At 38.9% G+C, this 17,586-nt stretch overlaps 1 protein-coding gene across 2 annotated transcripts in view; it reads right to left on the bottom strand.

Moving 5' to 3' along the window:
- The window catches only part of FNIP1 (folliculin interacting protein 1), a 175,266-nt gene that overhangs the window by 90,642 nt on the left and 67,038 nt on the right, over nucleotides 1-17,586 (bottom strand). The gene's annotated exons all lie outside the window — the stretch shown is intronic.

The following is a 17,586-nucleotide window of genomic DNA, read 5'->3' as shown; positions in this document are numbered from 1 at the left end:
GGGATGGCTCTGTGACCTCTGCCTCAGGCGCTAGAGTGGCTCTGGTCGCAACATGGCGACGCCCAGGATGGGCAGAGCATCGCCCCCTGGTGGGCAGAGCGTCGCCCCCTGGTGGGCGTGCCGGGTGGATCCCGGTCGGGCGCATGCGGGAGTCTGTCTGACTGTCTCTCCCCGTTTCCAGCTTCAGAAAAATGAAAAAAAAAAAAAAAAAAAAAAAAAAAAAAAAATTATTGATGACCACAAAGGCTTTTTATGTAAGTTGTATCTATCAGTATTTTAATTAAACTGAAAAACTTTTAAATACTTATTAAGTCAGTTAAACACACTATACTCACTACAAGTGAACATAAGTAACATTTTATGAGAAAAAAAAATAAAACTTCTTGGAAGACCACTTCAGCCACCAATCACAAGTCCTGGGCCTCCCATACTTCTGACCCATCTACTATAATCAGGGGTTCCCTGACCCCTCTTCTCAGGCTCAATAATTTGCTATAATGGCTCATAGAATTCAGGGAAACACTTTACTTACTATTTCCAGTTTATTATAAAGAATTACTAGAAAGAACATGAATGAGCAGCCAGATGAAAGAGTATACTGAACGAGGTCTGAGTACAGGAGCTTTTATTTTTATTGGATTGGGGTTTGCACCCTCCGGGCATGTGAATGTGTTCACCAACCTGGAAGCATGATTGATGAAATCACTAATCACTGGGTTGTGGAACTGAAACTTTCAACCAGGCCTCACACTGAAGATATCAAGGGGCCCATCAAAATTCATCTCATTACCATAAACTCAAATATAATTAAATGGTGCTTGTTATAAATAAAAAAAAACTTCTGGGGAGAGATGCAGGGGTGGAAGAAGAAATGAAAATGAGTTCTATATTTTACTCTATGTACATATGTATGAATTTAATCTTTTGAAATAAAGCATTTTTAACCATTTTTTATTTTTACTGATTGATTTTAGAGAGACAGAAAGAGGAAGAGGGAGGAAGAGGAAGGAAGTGGGAGAGAGGAAGAGAGGGAGGGAGAGGGAGGGAGAGGAAGAGAGAAAAGAAGGAAGAGGCAGAGGGACAGAGAAAGAGAGAGGAAGAGAGAGGATAGGGAGGGAGAGAGAGAGGAAGGGAGAGGCAAAGGGAGAAGGAGAGGGTGAGGGAAACATTCATTTGTTGTTCCATTTAGTTGTGCACTCATTACTTACTTCCTGTACATGCCCTGACCAGGGATGGAACCCACAACCTTGGTGTTTTGGGATGATGCTCTAACCAACTGAGCAAACCAGCCATGGCCAAATTTTTAATAAGCGTTAACCTTCGGACCACAAGGTTGTGCAGTCTAATGTGAAAGAAAAATATATTTCTACTTTTTCTTAATTCCTCTTCCTCAACAAGTTTGAGCTTTCATGTTTACAATTACCAAACTTGTAATCCACCAAGGTCTGTGATACTCCTAAAAGTATTCCAGTACTTTACCACAGTTACCAGTATGTCCACTCTTCCATGAAAGAGACCATAGGAAAGTTTTCAGAAGTAATTTCATTGACCACAATTTTTGGAAGACCAAAGGCACTGCATTAGAAAACATCTGGTAATTTCATATCATCTCTAACCAAAACTGTAAAGAGAGAGTGTGGTAATGAAAAAACAAAGGCTTTAAAACTAAATAGACTGAATTTAAATCTTGGCTCCTTGGGCAAGTTACTTGACCTCTCTAAGCCTCATATGTTTAATGAGGAGAAAAGCACTACCTAATGGATAGGTTATTATGAACACTTTAAGGGGTATATCCATGTTTGTGTGTCTCTCATTACATACTTTATACATAAATAAATATATATAGTGTCCTATATAGTGTCTAGAACTAGCATATGCTTACTGATTTGCAGTTTAATTATTAGAAAAAATTTAAAAGTAGAGACTAACATAATTGAATGCCTATTCTGGAGTCAGGAACTTCACTAGGAATTTTTCCTTTATAGTATTTCATTTAAACACTCACTAAAAATATTAGTATTTTCAGTATTGATATTCTTGGCCACATCTTAATAACTTTACTACTTACTGATCACCAATAAATGCTAGACCTTTAAGTATATCTTCTATAATACTCAGTGTGGTAGATATTATAACTCAGTTTTACTGATGAGAAACCGGAAGTCCAGAGAAGCCAAGTAACAGAGGTTACAAGAGCTAATAAAGTCTGTGATATACTTAAGAGTCAAAATCCGGTTGGCCTGACAGACCCACTACTGCCAAACACCATCTTATCTGTTAACAAAAGCATTTATGTATGAGTACAGAGCACTAGGGAACAGAGGTGAATAAAACAGACACAACCCTTTTCCTCATGGAACTAACAATCTAATGGGAAATGAGACATTTAACAAATAATTAGACAAATGAAATATCTATTTCAAATATGTTTTTTAAAACTATTAATAATGATATGAGCTTGGCTAACTCACAGGCACTTACTATCTGGTCAGGTACTATTTATTCTGTTGTACATATACTTTACTCTTATTCCTCATAACTCGACAAAGTAGGCAATATTATTATCACCATCTTACAGATGAGAGGTCAAACAACCACCATGTTTAAATGAACTGTCCAAAAGAGGGTCAAGGGATATCAAAGAAGTTACCCCTGATCATTTAATCAAGGACTACAAAAAAAGAAAAAGCATAAGAGGTAAATGAGGAAGACGACTAGAAAGACATTCCAGACTGAGGGAACTATGTATATCCAATCTCTGAAACAGGAGCAACTTGCTAGAGGGAGAAAAGAAACAAACATACATCAGTTCCAACACTGAAGCATAAAAAGCGCGTGTAGAGGTGTACATAAAAGCTCACATACACACACACACACTCTCCCTCCCTTTCTTCTACCAACTTCCAAGCTGTCTAATGTCTTTTCTCTCTCCCACTTTGAATTCATGGCTTTTTTTAAACCAAACAACTTTAGTGGAAGATGGTCTAGAAAGGGGACAGGAATCTGTCATCAGCAACCCTCAGGTAGACACAGGCTTTCTATGAGCACAATTGGAGGGGGGAAAAGGTTTGATTTTCTTTTCTTACTATTTTACTCTTATTCTTAAGGAAAATGATTGATTATTTATTTACTTATTTTATTTAATTTAGTAAGAGGAGGCAGAGAGACAGATTCCTGCATGCGCCCCAACCAGGATCCACCCAGCAAGCCCGCAAGGCAGCAATGCTCTGCCCATCTGGGGCGTTGCTCCATTGCTCAGCAACTGAGCTCTTCTTAGCGCCTAAAGCAGAGGCCAGAGAGCCATCCTCAGCACCTGGGGCCAACTCACTCCAATAGAGCCATGGCTGCAGGAGAAGGAGGTGGAGAGAGAGACAGAAGCAAGAGGGAGAGGGGTGGAGAAGCACATGGGCACCCTTCCTGTGTGCCCTATGAATCAAACCCAGGATCACAGAGCGAACCAGCCAGGTCTGATACTTGTGTGTGTGTGTGTGTGTGTGTGTGTGTGTGTGTGTGTGTGTGTGTGAGAGAGAGAGAGACAGAGACAGAGCGAGTCAGAGAGAGGGACAGATAGGGACAGACAGACAGGAAGGAAAAAGATGAGAAGCATCAATTCTTCGTTGTGGCACCTTAGTTGTTCATTGATTGTTTTCTCATATGTGCCTTAACCGGAGGGGCTCCAGCAGACTGAGTGACTCCTTGCTCAAGCCAGCAACTCTGGGCTCAAGCCAGCAACTTTGGGCTCAAGCCAGTGACCTTAGGTGTCAAGCCAGTGACCCTGGGCTTCAAGCCAGCGACCTTTGGGCTCAAGCCAGCAACCATGGGGTCATGTCTATAATCCCACACTCAAGCTAGCAACCCCACACTAAGCTGATAAGCCTGTGCTCAAACCAGTGACCTCGAGGTTTTGAACCTGGGTCCTCTGTGTCCCAGTATGATGCTTCATTCACTGTGCCACTGCCTGGTTAGGCAAACTGAATATTTTAATGTGTATATCCTACAAAGAAAAACTTCCCCTATACATCCACAATGCAGCCAAAAATTCAGGAAATCATCACAGATACATTCTAATCGTCTAATCTTCAGAGTCCATTAAAATTTGGCCAGTGGTCTAAATTAAACATCCTACAAAAAGCCAAAAGATATAATTCACAATCTTGCATTGCTTCCTTCATAACTTCTAATTAGAAGTTATTATATAGCTATAATTATCTAACCAAATCCCATGTCCTAATGTGATCAAGACTCAACTATGAACACTTGTATAATATTTCAGAGTGAATAAAAAACCCTCACACGTTATAATTTGTATTCACCTTGTCAGAGGTATATGAATTTTCTGATGTACAACTTTATCGTGTGTGTAATGAATGAAGTCTGGAACATGTGAATAATCATGTAACTTCACTGGGAACTTGTGAAATAGCATTGTATCATCATTAAAATAAAAACAATGTCCAGAATAAGGATAGTATCATGTAATCAAATCACACTGGATTCATTTGGCTACAGTGTTCAAAGAAACCATATCTCAATAATTTTTACATTTCAGCTATAAGAAAAATATTCAATCCTTAGACCTTATTAAAAATAAAAATAAATTTTTACAAGCAAAATTTGTTTATTAAAATCATTGAATATATTCAGTTTAATAGGTTTTCCAGTTTGATAGTAATTTTTCAAAGAATATAATGGAGTTCGGAAACATGGTTTGCAAAAGCTATACACTGATCAATAAAATTTTATTTCAGATAATATTTAGGTATGCAAAATATGTTAATTTCTAAAACAAATCAAAGCATTTATGTAATTCACTAGTCATAGAATTTAAAATGTAAAAAATACCCAGAATTTAAAATGTAATAAAATACACAGCTCCTCCATTTACTCCCCAGACTCATTAAATTTACTCTAAATACATTGTGTTTGTTTTGCGTAGAAATACAAAAAAAAAAATTTCTTTATCCTACAAGGTGCTGTTATATTCTTCACAGAGAATTTCTTAATTCAACCAAGTCCAGAAATAAATCATATTTCATTGTGAAATACTGTCTTCCCTACCATCACAGATAAAAGGTACTATATAAAGTGAATTATGATCATCTATCATCTTTACAAGAAAACCATCATGTCTTATTTAAAGGGACTTCAATAAGTTGGGGTTTTTTTTGTATTTTTTCTGAAGTGAGAAGTGGTGGGGGTGGGGGGCAGACAAACAGACTCCCACATGCACCTGACCAGGATCCACCTGGCATGCCCACCAGGGGGTGATGCTCAGCCCCTCTGGGGCATTGCTCCACTGCAATCTGATCCATTCTAGCACCTGAGGTGGAGGCCATGAAGCCATCCTCAGCACCCGGACCAACTTTGCTCCAATGGAGCCTTGGTTGTGGGAGGGAGAGAGACAGAGAGAAAGGAGAGGGGGAAGGAGGAAGCAGATGGGCACTTCTGTGTGTCCTGGCTGGGAATCGAACCTGGGACTTCCACATGCCAGGCCAATGCTCTACCACTGAGCCAACCAGCCTGGGCAATAAATATTTTTATAATGGCAATTTTTTTTTTTTGTATTTTTTCTGAAGCTGGAAACGGGGAGAGACAGTCAGACAGACTCCCGCATGCGCCCGACTGGGATCCACCTAGCACGCCCACCAGGGGCGACGCTCTGCCCCTCCGGGGCGTCGCTCTACCGTGACCAGAGCCACTCTAGCGCCTGGGGCAGAGGCCAAGGAGCCATCCCCAGCGCCCGGGCCATCTTTGCTCCAATGGAGCCTTGGCTGCGGGAGGGGAAGAGAGAGACAGAGAGGAAGGAGGGGGGGGTGGAGAAGCATATGGGCGCTTCTCCTATGTGCCCTGGCCGGGAATCGAACCCGGGTCCCCCACACACCAGGCCGACGCTCTACCGCTGAGCCAACCGGCCAGGGCCTAATGGCAATTTCTTAATCTGATGTAGCTTCAAAGTAAACAAGTTTCATTATTATGATTTTGATTCAATTAATTACACTCAAACTATTTAGTGAGCCTAAATATTACTATTGTCTATGTCTACCTCTATTTGACAACTTTCAAATAAATTATTTTTCAAATCCAAAAATTCAGAATCAAGCTGATATTAAATTACCTAAGAAACTTATAGCTGTTTCCAAATTTAAAAGTGTTAGTTTCTTTTTGGTAAAGGAAACTGAGTAAAATAATTTGGTAAAGCTCACAATCTAAAGTTCTTCACTTATAATTTACGATAACATTATTTTGTCAGTTAAGATAGAACTTTTTCTCAATAAACTTTTTGGTAAGTTATGTGGCCAAATTAGTTTTATAATCCTTATTCTCTTATAGATTGTTTTAAACTAAGAAAAAGAAACAACACGAAAGGTGACTTCAACATTTATCTTATCTATACAAAGACAGGCAGAACAGCAGCAAATTGTCAATGCCCAAACTATCTCAGCATGATATATGGACCCAAAATTTTGTGTAATAAGTTTAAAATTATAATGTATATCCCAAAGTCATTCTTTGTCTATAGAGAACCCACATGATTTGATGTTCAAAGGGCATAAGTACAGTCAAGATGGAAAAAAATCACTTAAAGATCAAACAGCTAGCAACTTGGGAGAAATAATGGGCATTTCAATGTGTTTTGTAGTTTTCAAAAGGAACATATGAAATCTTCATAAAAGTATTTACAGGATTTTTATAATAAACTTCTAAACTGTAATTAAAATTCATCAAAATATGTCCTGAGTACTTAACACATGTGAGGCTATGTGCAGTTTAGGAAAGAAAGGTGGATAGCAGAAAAATTTACTTTGTTTTCTTCCCCAGTCTAAAAACAAATACACAAATCTAGCTATAACATAGAAGTCTATGAAAGATTATTAGCAAAGGACTATAACAATTCTGATGGAGGAGAAAAGAAATATGCCTAGAGGAAGTCAGAAAGGTTTCATAAAATTCTGGTGAGATGAACCCTGAAAGAGGATAAATCCATGTAGGAAGATGACACATAGGATGAAGACATATAAAACAAGGAAGACTAGAGGTATTCACAGCTGTTTTCTAGTTACTGATAAGTCTAGAAAAAAATTAGAAAAGAAGCAAGGTTACAGGAAAATTTGAGAGGAATGAGGAATGAGGAATGAGCGGTTGGTATAAGATTAGAGCCAGTAGACAGATTACTACTGAGACACAGAGAGACAGAGAGGAAACAGACAAGCAGAGGATGCCAAGAGCTGGAGAGGAGAGAGTGAAAAGCAACACTGAGGAGAGACAGTAGAACAAAGATAATTGGTGACATCAACAACAGACATTGAGAAGGAAGAGTAACAGAGACAGAACAGAAAATGACAAAAGAACACATGTGAAGGAGAGTAAAAGGATATTTTGTTGGTGTTGGGTAAAGAGGCTTTGCGAACACTTGCAGGCAAAGAAAAACAGCTAACTGAGAGGGAAGAGGAAGGTATCAGCAGAGAAGACTAATGAGACTAATGAAGCTCCATCCCAGAAAGGGTGGGTAGAATGGGTTCAGAAACGACATGAGGCCAAGACTCACAATGCTGTTTAAAGGATGCCTGGCCTACGGTGGCACAGTGGATAGAGCACTGACCTGGAATGCTGAGGTTGCTGGTTCTAAACCTGGGCTTGCTGGATCAAGCTACATATGATAAAACAATCAATGAACAACTAGAGTGAGGCAACTATGAGTTGATACTTCTCACTCTCCGTCCCTCTCTCTCATCTCTCTGTAAAATCAATAAAAATAAAATCTTAAATAAATAAAAAGAATGCTGAAGAAACTGACAATAAATGGCATTAATTAAGGTAAATAGCGGTAATTGCTGCAATTCAGTGGAACACTATCAAGCACAAAGAAAAACCTCAATAAATATTTGCTAAAAAGTAATCAAAAGAGCATTGATTAACCAATCAATGTCAATCTATCAGCCTCAGCCTAGTTCAGCTGAGCTATCAGCAGAATAATTACAAACACAGGGCAAAAAGACATCTCTTTTGCCACTACCCTTAAATTTCAACAGTTTGCTTTACCATTTATAAGTCTATGACTCTGGCACCTGACCACCGAGATATTCAAACCAAAATGTTGGATTTATCAAATGCTTCCTTCTCCCTCAATCCTGCCCATCTAACTAAACATTCTTCCTATAGTACCCAAAGTAATTTTTTTCATGGTATCTTTAAAATTGAGATATAGGCCCTGGCCGATTGGCTCAGTGGTAGAGCGTCGGCCTGGCGTGCAGAAGTCCCGGGTTCAATTCCCGGCCAGGGCACACAGGAGAAGCGCCCATCTGCTTCTCCACCCCTCCCCCCCTCCTTCCTCTCTGTCTCTCTCCTCCCCTCCCGCAGCCGAGGCTCCATTGCAGCAAAGATGGCCTGGGCGCTGGGGATGGCTCTGTGGCCTCTGCCTCAGGCACTGGAGTGGCTCTGGTCACAACAGAGCGACGCCCCGGAGGGGCAGAGCATCACCCCCTGGTGGGCAGAGCGTCGCCCCCTGGTGGGCGTGCCGGCCTGGTCGGGCGCATGCGAGAGTCTGTCTGACTGTCTCTCCTCGTTTCCAGCTTCAGAAAAATACAAAAAATAAATAAATAAATAAAAATAATAAAATTGAGATATAATTAACATATTATATTAGTTTGGGGTGTACAACATAATGATTTGATATTTGCATATATTGGGAAATGATCTCCACAATAAAAGTCTAGTTAACACTCATCACTGTGTACAGCTACAAAAATTTTTTTCTTCTGATGAGAACTTTCAAGATCTACTCTTTAGAAACTTTCAAATACATATAAATACAGTATGATTAACTCACTATATAGTTCATTATACACCCATGACTTATTTCATAACTGAAAGTTTGTATCTTTTGACCCACTCACCCATTTAACCTACTTCCATGCCCACCTCCAGCAAACACTTGTCTATTCTCTGTATTTATGGGGTCAGTTTTTTTAGATTCCACATTTAAGTGAGATCGTGCATATTTGTCTTTCCCATTTATTTCACCTGTCATAATGCCCTCAAAGCCCATCCATGTTGTTGGAAATAGCAAGATTTCATTTTTTTTTATGGCTGAGTAATATTCTATTGTATCTATGCACCCCATTTTCTTTATATATTCTTCCATCAATGGATTCCTTGGTTACAGCCCTGACTTGTCTACAGTAATAATGCTGCACTGATCATAGCATTCATATATCTTTTCAAGTTAAGTGTTTTTATTTTATCTTTTGCATAAATATTCAAAAGTAAAATTGCTGGATCATCTGGAAGTTACATTTTTAATTTTGTGGGGAACGTCATACTGTTTTCCATTCCCACCAACAGTGCACAAAGATTCCTTCTTCCTTCACATCCTTGCAAACACTTGTCTTCTTAATAATAACCATTCTAAAAGGAGGTGATATCTCATTGTGGTTTTATTTTGCATTGATTAGTGCTCCTGAATATCTTTTCATGTATCTGTTGGCCATCTGTATATCACCTTTGGAAACATGTCTATTCAGATCCTCTGTCCATTTTTTGAATTGGGTTCTATAGTTTTTTTTGTTGTTTTTTTATTACTAGTTGTATGAGTTCTTTATATATTTTGGATATTAACCCCTTATCAGATATATAATTTACAAATTACATTCTCTCATTTACAAATATTTTCTCTCATTCAGCAGGTTGCCTTTTCATTTTGTTGATGGTTTCCTTTGCTTTGCAGAAGCTTTTTACTTTGCCATAATTCCACTTGTTGATTTTTGCTTTTGTTACCTTTGCTTTTGATGTCGAATCCAAAAAAAAAAATCATTGCCAAGAAGTGAAGTCAAGGAGCTTTTTTGCCTATGTTTTCTTCTAGGAGTTTTAAAGTTTCAGGTCTTATATTTAAACCTTTATTTTGAGTTAGTTTGATGTATGGTGTTAGATAGTGGTCCATTTTCATTCTTTTCTATGTGGCTGACCTATTGTCCCAACATTTGGGGAAGAGACTATCCTTTTCCCAATGTATATTCTTTGCCCTCTTGTCATAAACTAATTGATCATACCTGTGTGAGTTTACTTTTAGGCTCTCTACCAAAGTGACATTTTTCAAATGTAAACCAAATCTCCTTTAATGGCTGCCCTCTACATTTAGGGTATAATCTAACTTTCTAACCCATACTTGGAAGGCTCTAAATACACTGGCTCCTGATCCATCTCACTCCAGCTTCACCTCTAGCTACTTTACATATTAATTACCATTATTCCAACTAGAGTTGCCAGCTTTTAGTTCCTTCAATTCACCAGTCTCCTAAGTCACTTTGCAACCTACATTTGCTGGTCCTACTACAAGGAATACTTATCATCTTCTATTCCATGTCTTCAATTTGTTCAGATATCAGCTTGAATTTCACTTTCTCAGTGAGACTTTGCTTAATAGCCCAACACTCAAAATGATGAAAAGTGGGTTCCTTCCTCTGGAATTTAATAAGCATTGTATGTGTTTTGCTTATAATACTTAATCACAATTTAGAATTATTAATCTGTATATTTCTTTGTTCAATGTCTACCTTCTATTAAAAGGTGCCTAATTGCAGAAACCTGAAGATGGCAGCGGAGTAGGTGGACGCACAGACACCCAGTTCTCACCACCAAACTGGAATACAAATCAACTTAGGAAAAATCAGCGTGAAAAACCAACTCTGGACTACAAGAACAGCTCTCAAAAACCAAGGAGCAAAGAAGAAGCCACAACAAACCTGGAAGGGAGCGCCTGAATCTCCCCTGCTTACAGAAACAAAGGGGGGGTGGTGAGGGAGAGAGCCCAGAGGGGATCTCACCCCAGGAAAAAGAGCAGAAAATACTGCTCACAGCCACTTGCCTGGCAACCAGGGAGATAGGTGTGTTGAAGACCAGCTTATCTCCCAAGTTGAAAAGGAAAGAGAGAGAGAGGGACAGACTGTGAGGGGCTAAGCAATGCAGGAGACGATCTAAAAAAAGCTAACTCATCCGTGCTGGAGGTGGCCATAGCTAGAGGAGGGACTGATCCTTCCCCACAAAACAGTACTGAATCGCTTCCAGATCAGAGATCTCCAGACATCTCTCCAGCTCCAATCAGCGCAACAAGACACAGCTGAAAACAAGAAGTGCGGAGGAGGGGCAGCAACTCAGGTCTCCATGGAGATCTGAGATACACCTCCCCCTACTGAAGCTGAGAAAACACCCTGCCCCCAGAGAGATTAGTTGGTGAAAGAGGTCTTCAGAGTCTCAGGTTACACCCACCACATGCCTGGATACAGTTTCAAGGAAGCCCCCTGCTGAGATCAGTAAACAAGACTATCATCTGTTAAGAAAAGAAACAAATCAAGACTTCAAAGCGGCCCAAATCCGAAAGTGGATTACAAATAATGGCTGATACCAACCCAAGAAGACTAGAAATAACACAACTGAACACTGGAGGCAGACAACACCAAGCCTAGATTCAACCAACTCTACAAAGAAAACACAGACAATGAGAAGACAAAAAAGTGCAATCCAAATGAAACCTTCAGGAGATGAACTGAGTAATATGGAAATAATCAAACTTCCAGATGCGAAGTTCAAAATAAAGATTGTAAGGATGCTTAGGGATCTTAGAACAACAATGGATGGTCATTATGAACACCTAAATAAAGAAATAGCAAGTATACAAAAGAATCAGTCGGAGATGACAAATACAATATCAGAAATAAAGACCACAATGGAAGGAATTAAAAAAAGGATAGATATAGCTGAGGATCGAATCAGCGAGTTGGAGGACAACTGGAATGAAGGCATGAAAGCAGAGAAGAAAAAAGGAGAGACTCAAAAAGTCTGAGGAAACACTTAGAGAGCTCTGTGACAACATGAAGAGAAATAACACCCGCATCATAGGAGTTCCTAAAGAAGAAGAGAAAGAACAAGGGATAGAGACTTTGTTCAATCATATCATAGCTGAAAACTTCCCTAAATTAATGCAACAGAAACTCTCACAAGTTCAAGAAGCACAGAGGAATCCATTAAAGAGAAACCCAAAGAAACCTACACCAAAAAACATCATAATTAAAATACCAAAGCTAAGCGATAAAGAGAAAATATTAAAAGCTGCAAGAGAAAAAAAAGCTATCACCTACAAAGGAGCCCCCATAAAGATGACATCCGACTTCTCAACAGAAATACTTGAGGCCAGAAGGGAATGGCAAGAAATATTCAAAGTAATGCAGAACAAGAACCTACAACCAAGACTACTTTATCCAGCAAGGCTATCATTTAAAATCAAAGGAGAAATAAAAAGCTTCCCAGACAAAAAACAACTCAAGGAATTCATTACAACCAAACCAATGCTGCAAGAAATGTTAAGGGGCCTGTTCTAAATAAATGAAAGTGGGAAAAAATATAGCAAAAGAGGAATAAAGCTTTAAAGAATAAAATGGCAATAAACAACTACATATCAATAATAACCTTAAATGTAAATGGATTAAATGACCCAATCAAAAGACATAGGGTAGCTGCGTGGATAAGAAAACAGGACCCGTACATATGCCGTCTACAAGAGACACATCTTAAAACAAAAGAAAGACATAAATTGAAGGTAAAAGGATGGAAAAAACATTTCATGCAAATGGAAATGAAAAAAAGCTGGGGTAGCAATACTTTTATCAGACAAATGGACTTTAAAACAAAGGATATAGTAAGAGATAAAGAAGGCCACTACATAATGATAAAGGGAGTAATCCAACAGGAAGATATAACTATTATAAATATCTATGCACCTAATATAGGAGCACCTAAATATATATAGCAGACTTTGATGAATTTAAAGGACAAGATCAACAGCAATACTATAATAGTAGGGGATTTCAATACCCCACTAACATCACTAGATAGATCCTCAAGAAAGAAAATTAACAAAGAAACAGCATAATTATTGGACACACTAGATCAACTTGATGTAATAGATATCTTCAGAACCTTTCACCCTAAAGCAGCAGAATATACATTCTTTTAAGTGCTCATGGTACATTCTCTAGGATAGACCACGTTAGGGCACAAAAGTGGTCTCAACAGCCTGACCTGTGGTGGCACAGTGGATAAAGTGTCAACCTGGAAACGCTGAGGTTGCCGGTACAAAACCCTGGGCTTGCCTGGTCAAGGCACATATGGGAGTGGATGCTTTCTGCTCCTCCCCCCTTCTCTCTCTCTCTCTCTAATGAATAAATTTTAAAAATCTAAAAAAAAAAAAAAAAAAGTGGTCTCAACAAATTTAAGAAGATTGAAATCATATCAAGCACTTTCTCTGATCACAACGGCATGAAACTAGTAATGAACCACAACAGAAAAGCTCAAAAATTCTCAAACACATGGAAACTAAATAGCAGGTTATTAAATAATGAATGGATTAAGAATGAAATCAAAAAATAAATTTTTAAAAATCCTAGAAAATAATGACAATTAGCATACAACAACTCAAAATTTATGGGACACAGCAAAAGCAGTACTGAGAGGGAAGTTCATAGCACTACAGGCACACTTTAAGAAGCTAGAAAAAGCTCAAATAAACCTAACCCTGCATCTAAAAGAACTAGAAAAAGAACAGCAAGTAAAGCCCAAATGTAGTAGAAGGAAGTAAATAATAAAGATCAGAGCAGAAATAAATGACATAGAGGCTAAAGAAACAATACAGAGGATCAATGAAACTAGGAGCTGGTTCTTTCGAAAGGTAAACAAGACTGATGAACCTTTAACTAGAATCACCAAGAAAAAGAGAGAGGATTCAAATAAATAAAATTAGAAATGAGAGTGGAGAAATAACTGACACAACAGAAATACAAAATATTGTAAGAAAATACTATGAAGAACTGTATACCAAAAAACTAGACAACCCAGATAAAATGGACAAATTCCTTGAAACATACAATCTTCCAAATATCAATCTGGAAGAATCAGAAAACCTAAACAGACCGATTACACCAAATGAGATCAAAACAGTTATCAAAAAACTCCCAACAAAGAAAAGTCCGGGGCCTGATGGCTTCACAAGTGAATTCTACCAAATATTCAAAGAAGAACTAACTCCTATCCTTCTCAAACTATTTCAAAAAATTCAAGAGGAAGGAAGACTTCCAAGCTCCTTTTATGAGGCGAGCATAATTCTGATTCCAAAACCAGGCAAAGACAACACAAAGAAAGAAAATTACAGGCCAATAGCTCTGATGAATATATTGATAGATGCTAAAATCCTCAACAACATATTAGCAAACCGGATCCAACAATATATGGAAAAAATCATACACCATGATCAAGTGGGATTTATTCTGGGGAGGCAAGGCTGGTACAATATTCGTAAATCAATCAATGTGATTCATCACATAAACAAAAAGAAGGAGAAAAACCATATGATAATTTCAATAGATGCAGAAAAAGCATTTGATAAAATCCAGCACCCATTCATGATGAAAACTCTCAGCAAAGTGGAAATAAAGGGAACATACCTCAACATGATAAAAGCCATCTATGACAAACCCACAGCCAACATCATACTCAATGGGCAAAAATTAAAAGCAATCCCCTTAAGATCAGGAACAAGGCAGGGGTGCCCCCCTTTCACAACTCTTATTTAGCATAGTCCTAGAAGTCCTAGCCACAGCAATCAGACAAGAACAAGAAATAAAGTGCATTCAAGTTGGAAAAGAAGAAGTAAAACTATCATTATTTGCAGGTGATATGATATTGTATATAGAAAACCCTAAAGTCTCAGTCAAAAAACTACTGGACCTGATAAATGAATTCAGCAAAGTGGCAGGATATAAAATCAATACTCAGAAATCAGAGGCATTTTTATACACCAACAATGAACAGTCAGAAAGAGAAATTAAGGAAACAATCCCCTTTACTATTACAACCAAAAAAATAAAGTAACTAGGAGTAAACTTAACCAAGGAAACTAAAGACTTGTACTCAGAAAATTACAAAGCATTGATAAAAGAAATCAAGGAAGATACAAACAAGTGGAAGCATATACCGTGCTCATGGTTAGGAAGAATAAACATCATTAAAATGTCTATATTACCCAAAGCAATCTATAAATTCAACGCAATACCAATTAAAATATCAATGACATACTTCAAAGATATAGATCACATATTCCAAAAATTTATATGGAACCAAAAGAGAACACGAATAGCCTCAGCAATCTTAAAAAAGAAGAATAAAGTGGGAGGTATCACACTTTCTGATATCAAGTTATACTACAAGGCCATTGTACTCAAAACAGCTTGGTAATGGCATAAGAACAGGTATATAGATCAATAGAACAGAACAGAGAACCCAGAAATACACCCACAGTTCTATGGACAACTGATATTTGACAAAGGAGGTAAGGAAATACAATGGAGTAAAGACAGCCTCTTTAACAAATGGTGTTTGGAAAATTGGACAGCTACTTGCAAAGAAATGAAACTAGATCACCAGCTTACACCACTCACAAAAATAAACTCAAAATGGATAAAAGACTTAAATGTAGGCCGTGAAACCATAAGCATCTTAGAAGAAAACATAGGCAGTAAGCTCTCCAACATCTCTTGGAGCAATATATTGGGTTGGGGAATAAGTTCGTAGCATTTTTACCGAAGACTTTTATTTAAACAAAAAACAATAATTTTATCAATAAGTTAATCAATTATATATTTGCCGTTGCTGTTTACAACCTCTTCCCACCTCTCTACCAATTTGTTGATGCCATTCCATCAAAAATCGCCTGGTCTGGTGTCAAAGAAGTTGTTGAGCCAGTTTTTAAGGACCTCTTTGTTATCGAAGGTAACACCCTTCATATGGTTTGACAGGGAGCGGAAAAGATGGTAATCGGTCGGTGCAAGGTCCAGAGAATAAGGCGGATGCTGAAGGACCTCCCATTCGAGCTCTTGGAGTGTGGCTTTGACGACTTGTGCAACATGGGGCCTGGCATTGTCGTGAAGGAGTATGGTTTGACCATGTCGATCAGGTCTTTTCAGTCGAATAGCCTCATTCACGAGGTGTAGCTGGGCAATGTAGAGCTCCTTGTTGACCGTGGCTTCTTTTCTTTTTTTTTTTTTTTTTTTTTTTTTTTTTTTGTATTTTTCTGAAGCTGGAAACGGGGAGAGACAGTCAGACAGACTCCCGCATGCGCCCGACCGGGATCCACCCGGCACGCCCACCAGGGGCGATGCTCTGCCGCGACCAGAGCCACTCTAGCGTCTGGGGCAGAGGCCAAGGAGCCATCCCCAGCGCCCGGGCCATCTTTGCTCCAATGGAGCCTCGGCTGCAGGACGGGAAGAGAGAGACAGAGAGGAAGGAGGGGGGGGTGGAGAAGCAAATGGGTGCTTCTCCTATGTGCCCTGGCCGGGAATCGAACCCAGGTCCCCCGCACGCCAGGCCGACGCTCTACCGCTGAGCCAACCGGCCAGGGCACGTGGCTTCTTTTCAAGCATTTCCCAGTTCTTCATCGAATTCAGAAGGCCTTCCGCTGCGGCACGTGTCATCGATGTCAAAGTCGCCATTTTTGAACTTTGCAAACCATTTCCATGCTGTAGACTCGCCTATGACACCTTCTCCATACACTTCACAAATGTCCCGGGCTGCTTCGGCAGCTTTTTGACCTCGATGAAAAGCAAAGAAGAGCAGGTGTCGAAAATGTTGATTTTTGCCTCCTGGGTATTCCATTTCTAAGCCTCAAAACTAATAAAAAATTAAATAACTCAAAAATACAATTAACATAGTTTTGTAGAGCAGAAAGAGTTTTATCAAATGAATACTTACCCTTTGCCAAACAGCAAACAAATCGTTGTAAAATAAAAGAAAATATAAAAACGCTACGAACATATTCCCCAACCCAATATTTGCTGATTTATCTCCACGGGGAAGTGAAATAAAAGACAGGATAAGCAAATGGGACTATATCAAACTAAAAAGCTTTTGCACAGCTAAAGACAATAAGAACAGAATAAAAAGACAAACTACACAATGGGAGAACATATTTGACAATACGTCTGATAAGGGGTTAATAAACAAAATTTATAAAGAACTTGTAAATCTCAACACCAGGAAGACAAACAATCCAATCCAAAAATGGGAAAAAGACATGAATAGACACTTTTCCAAAGAGGACGTACAGATGGCCAATAGGCATATGAAAAAATGCTCAACATCACTAATCATTAGAGAAATGCAAATTAAAACCACAATGAGATATCACCTCACACCAGCCAGAATGGCGCTCATTAACAAAACAACACAGAATAAGTGCTGGCGAGGATGTGGAGAAAAGGGAACCCTCCTGCACTGCTGGTGGGAATGCAGACTGGTGCAGCCACTGTGGAAAACAGTATGGAGATTCCTCATAAAACTGAAAATCGAGCTGCCTTTTGACCCAGCTATCCCACTCTTGGGAGTATACCCCAAGAACACCATAGAACGGCTCCAAAGAGAAATGCACCCTCATGTTTGTGGCAGCATTGTTCACAATAGCGAAGATCTGGAAACAGCCCAAGTGTCCCTCAGAGGACGAGTGGATTAAAAAGCTTTGGTACATATATACTATGAAATACTACTCAG

This window comes from Saccopteryx leptura, chromosome 6 (genome assembly GCF_036850995.1).
Source record: "Saccopteryx leptura isolate mSacLep1 chromosome 6, mSacLep1_pri_phased_curated, whole genome shotgun sequence".
NCBI classification, from domain to species: Eukaryota; Metazoa; Chordata; class Mammalia; order Chiroptera; family Emballonuridae; genus Saccopteryx; species Saccopteryx leptura.
Note: the sequence above shows the minus strand (reverse complement) of the source record. Positions and strands in the feature narration are given on the sequence as shown.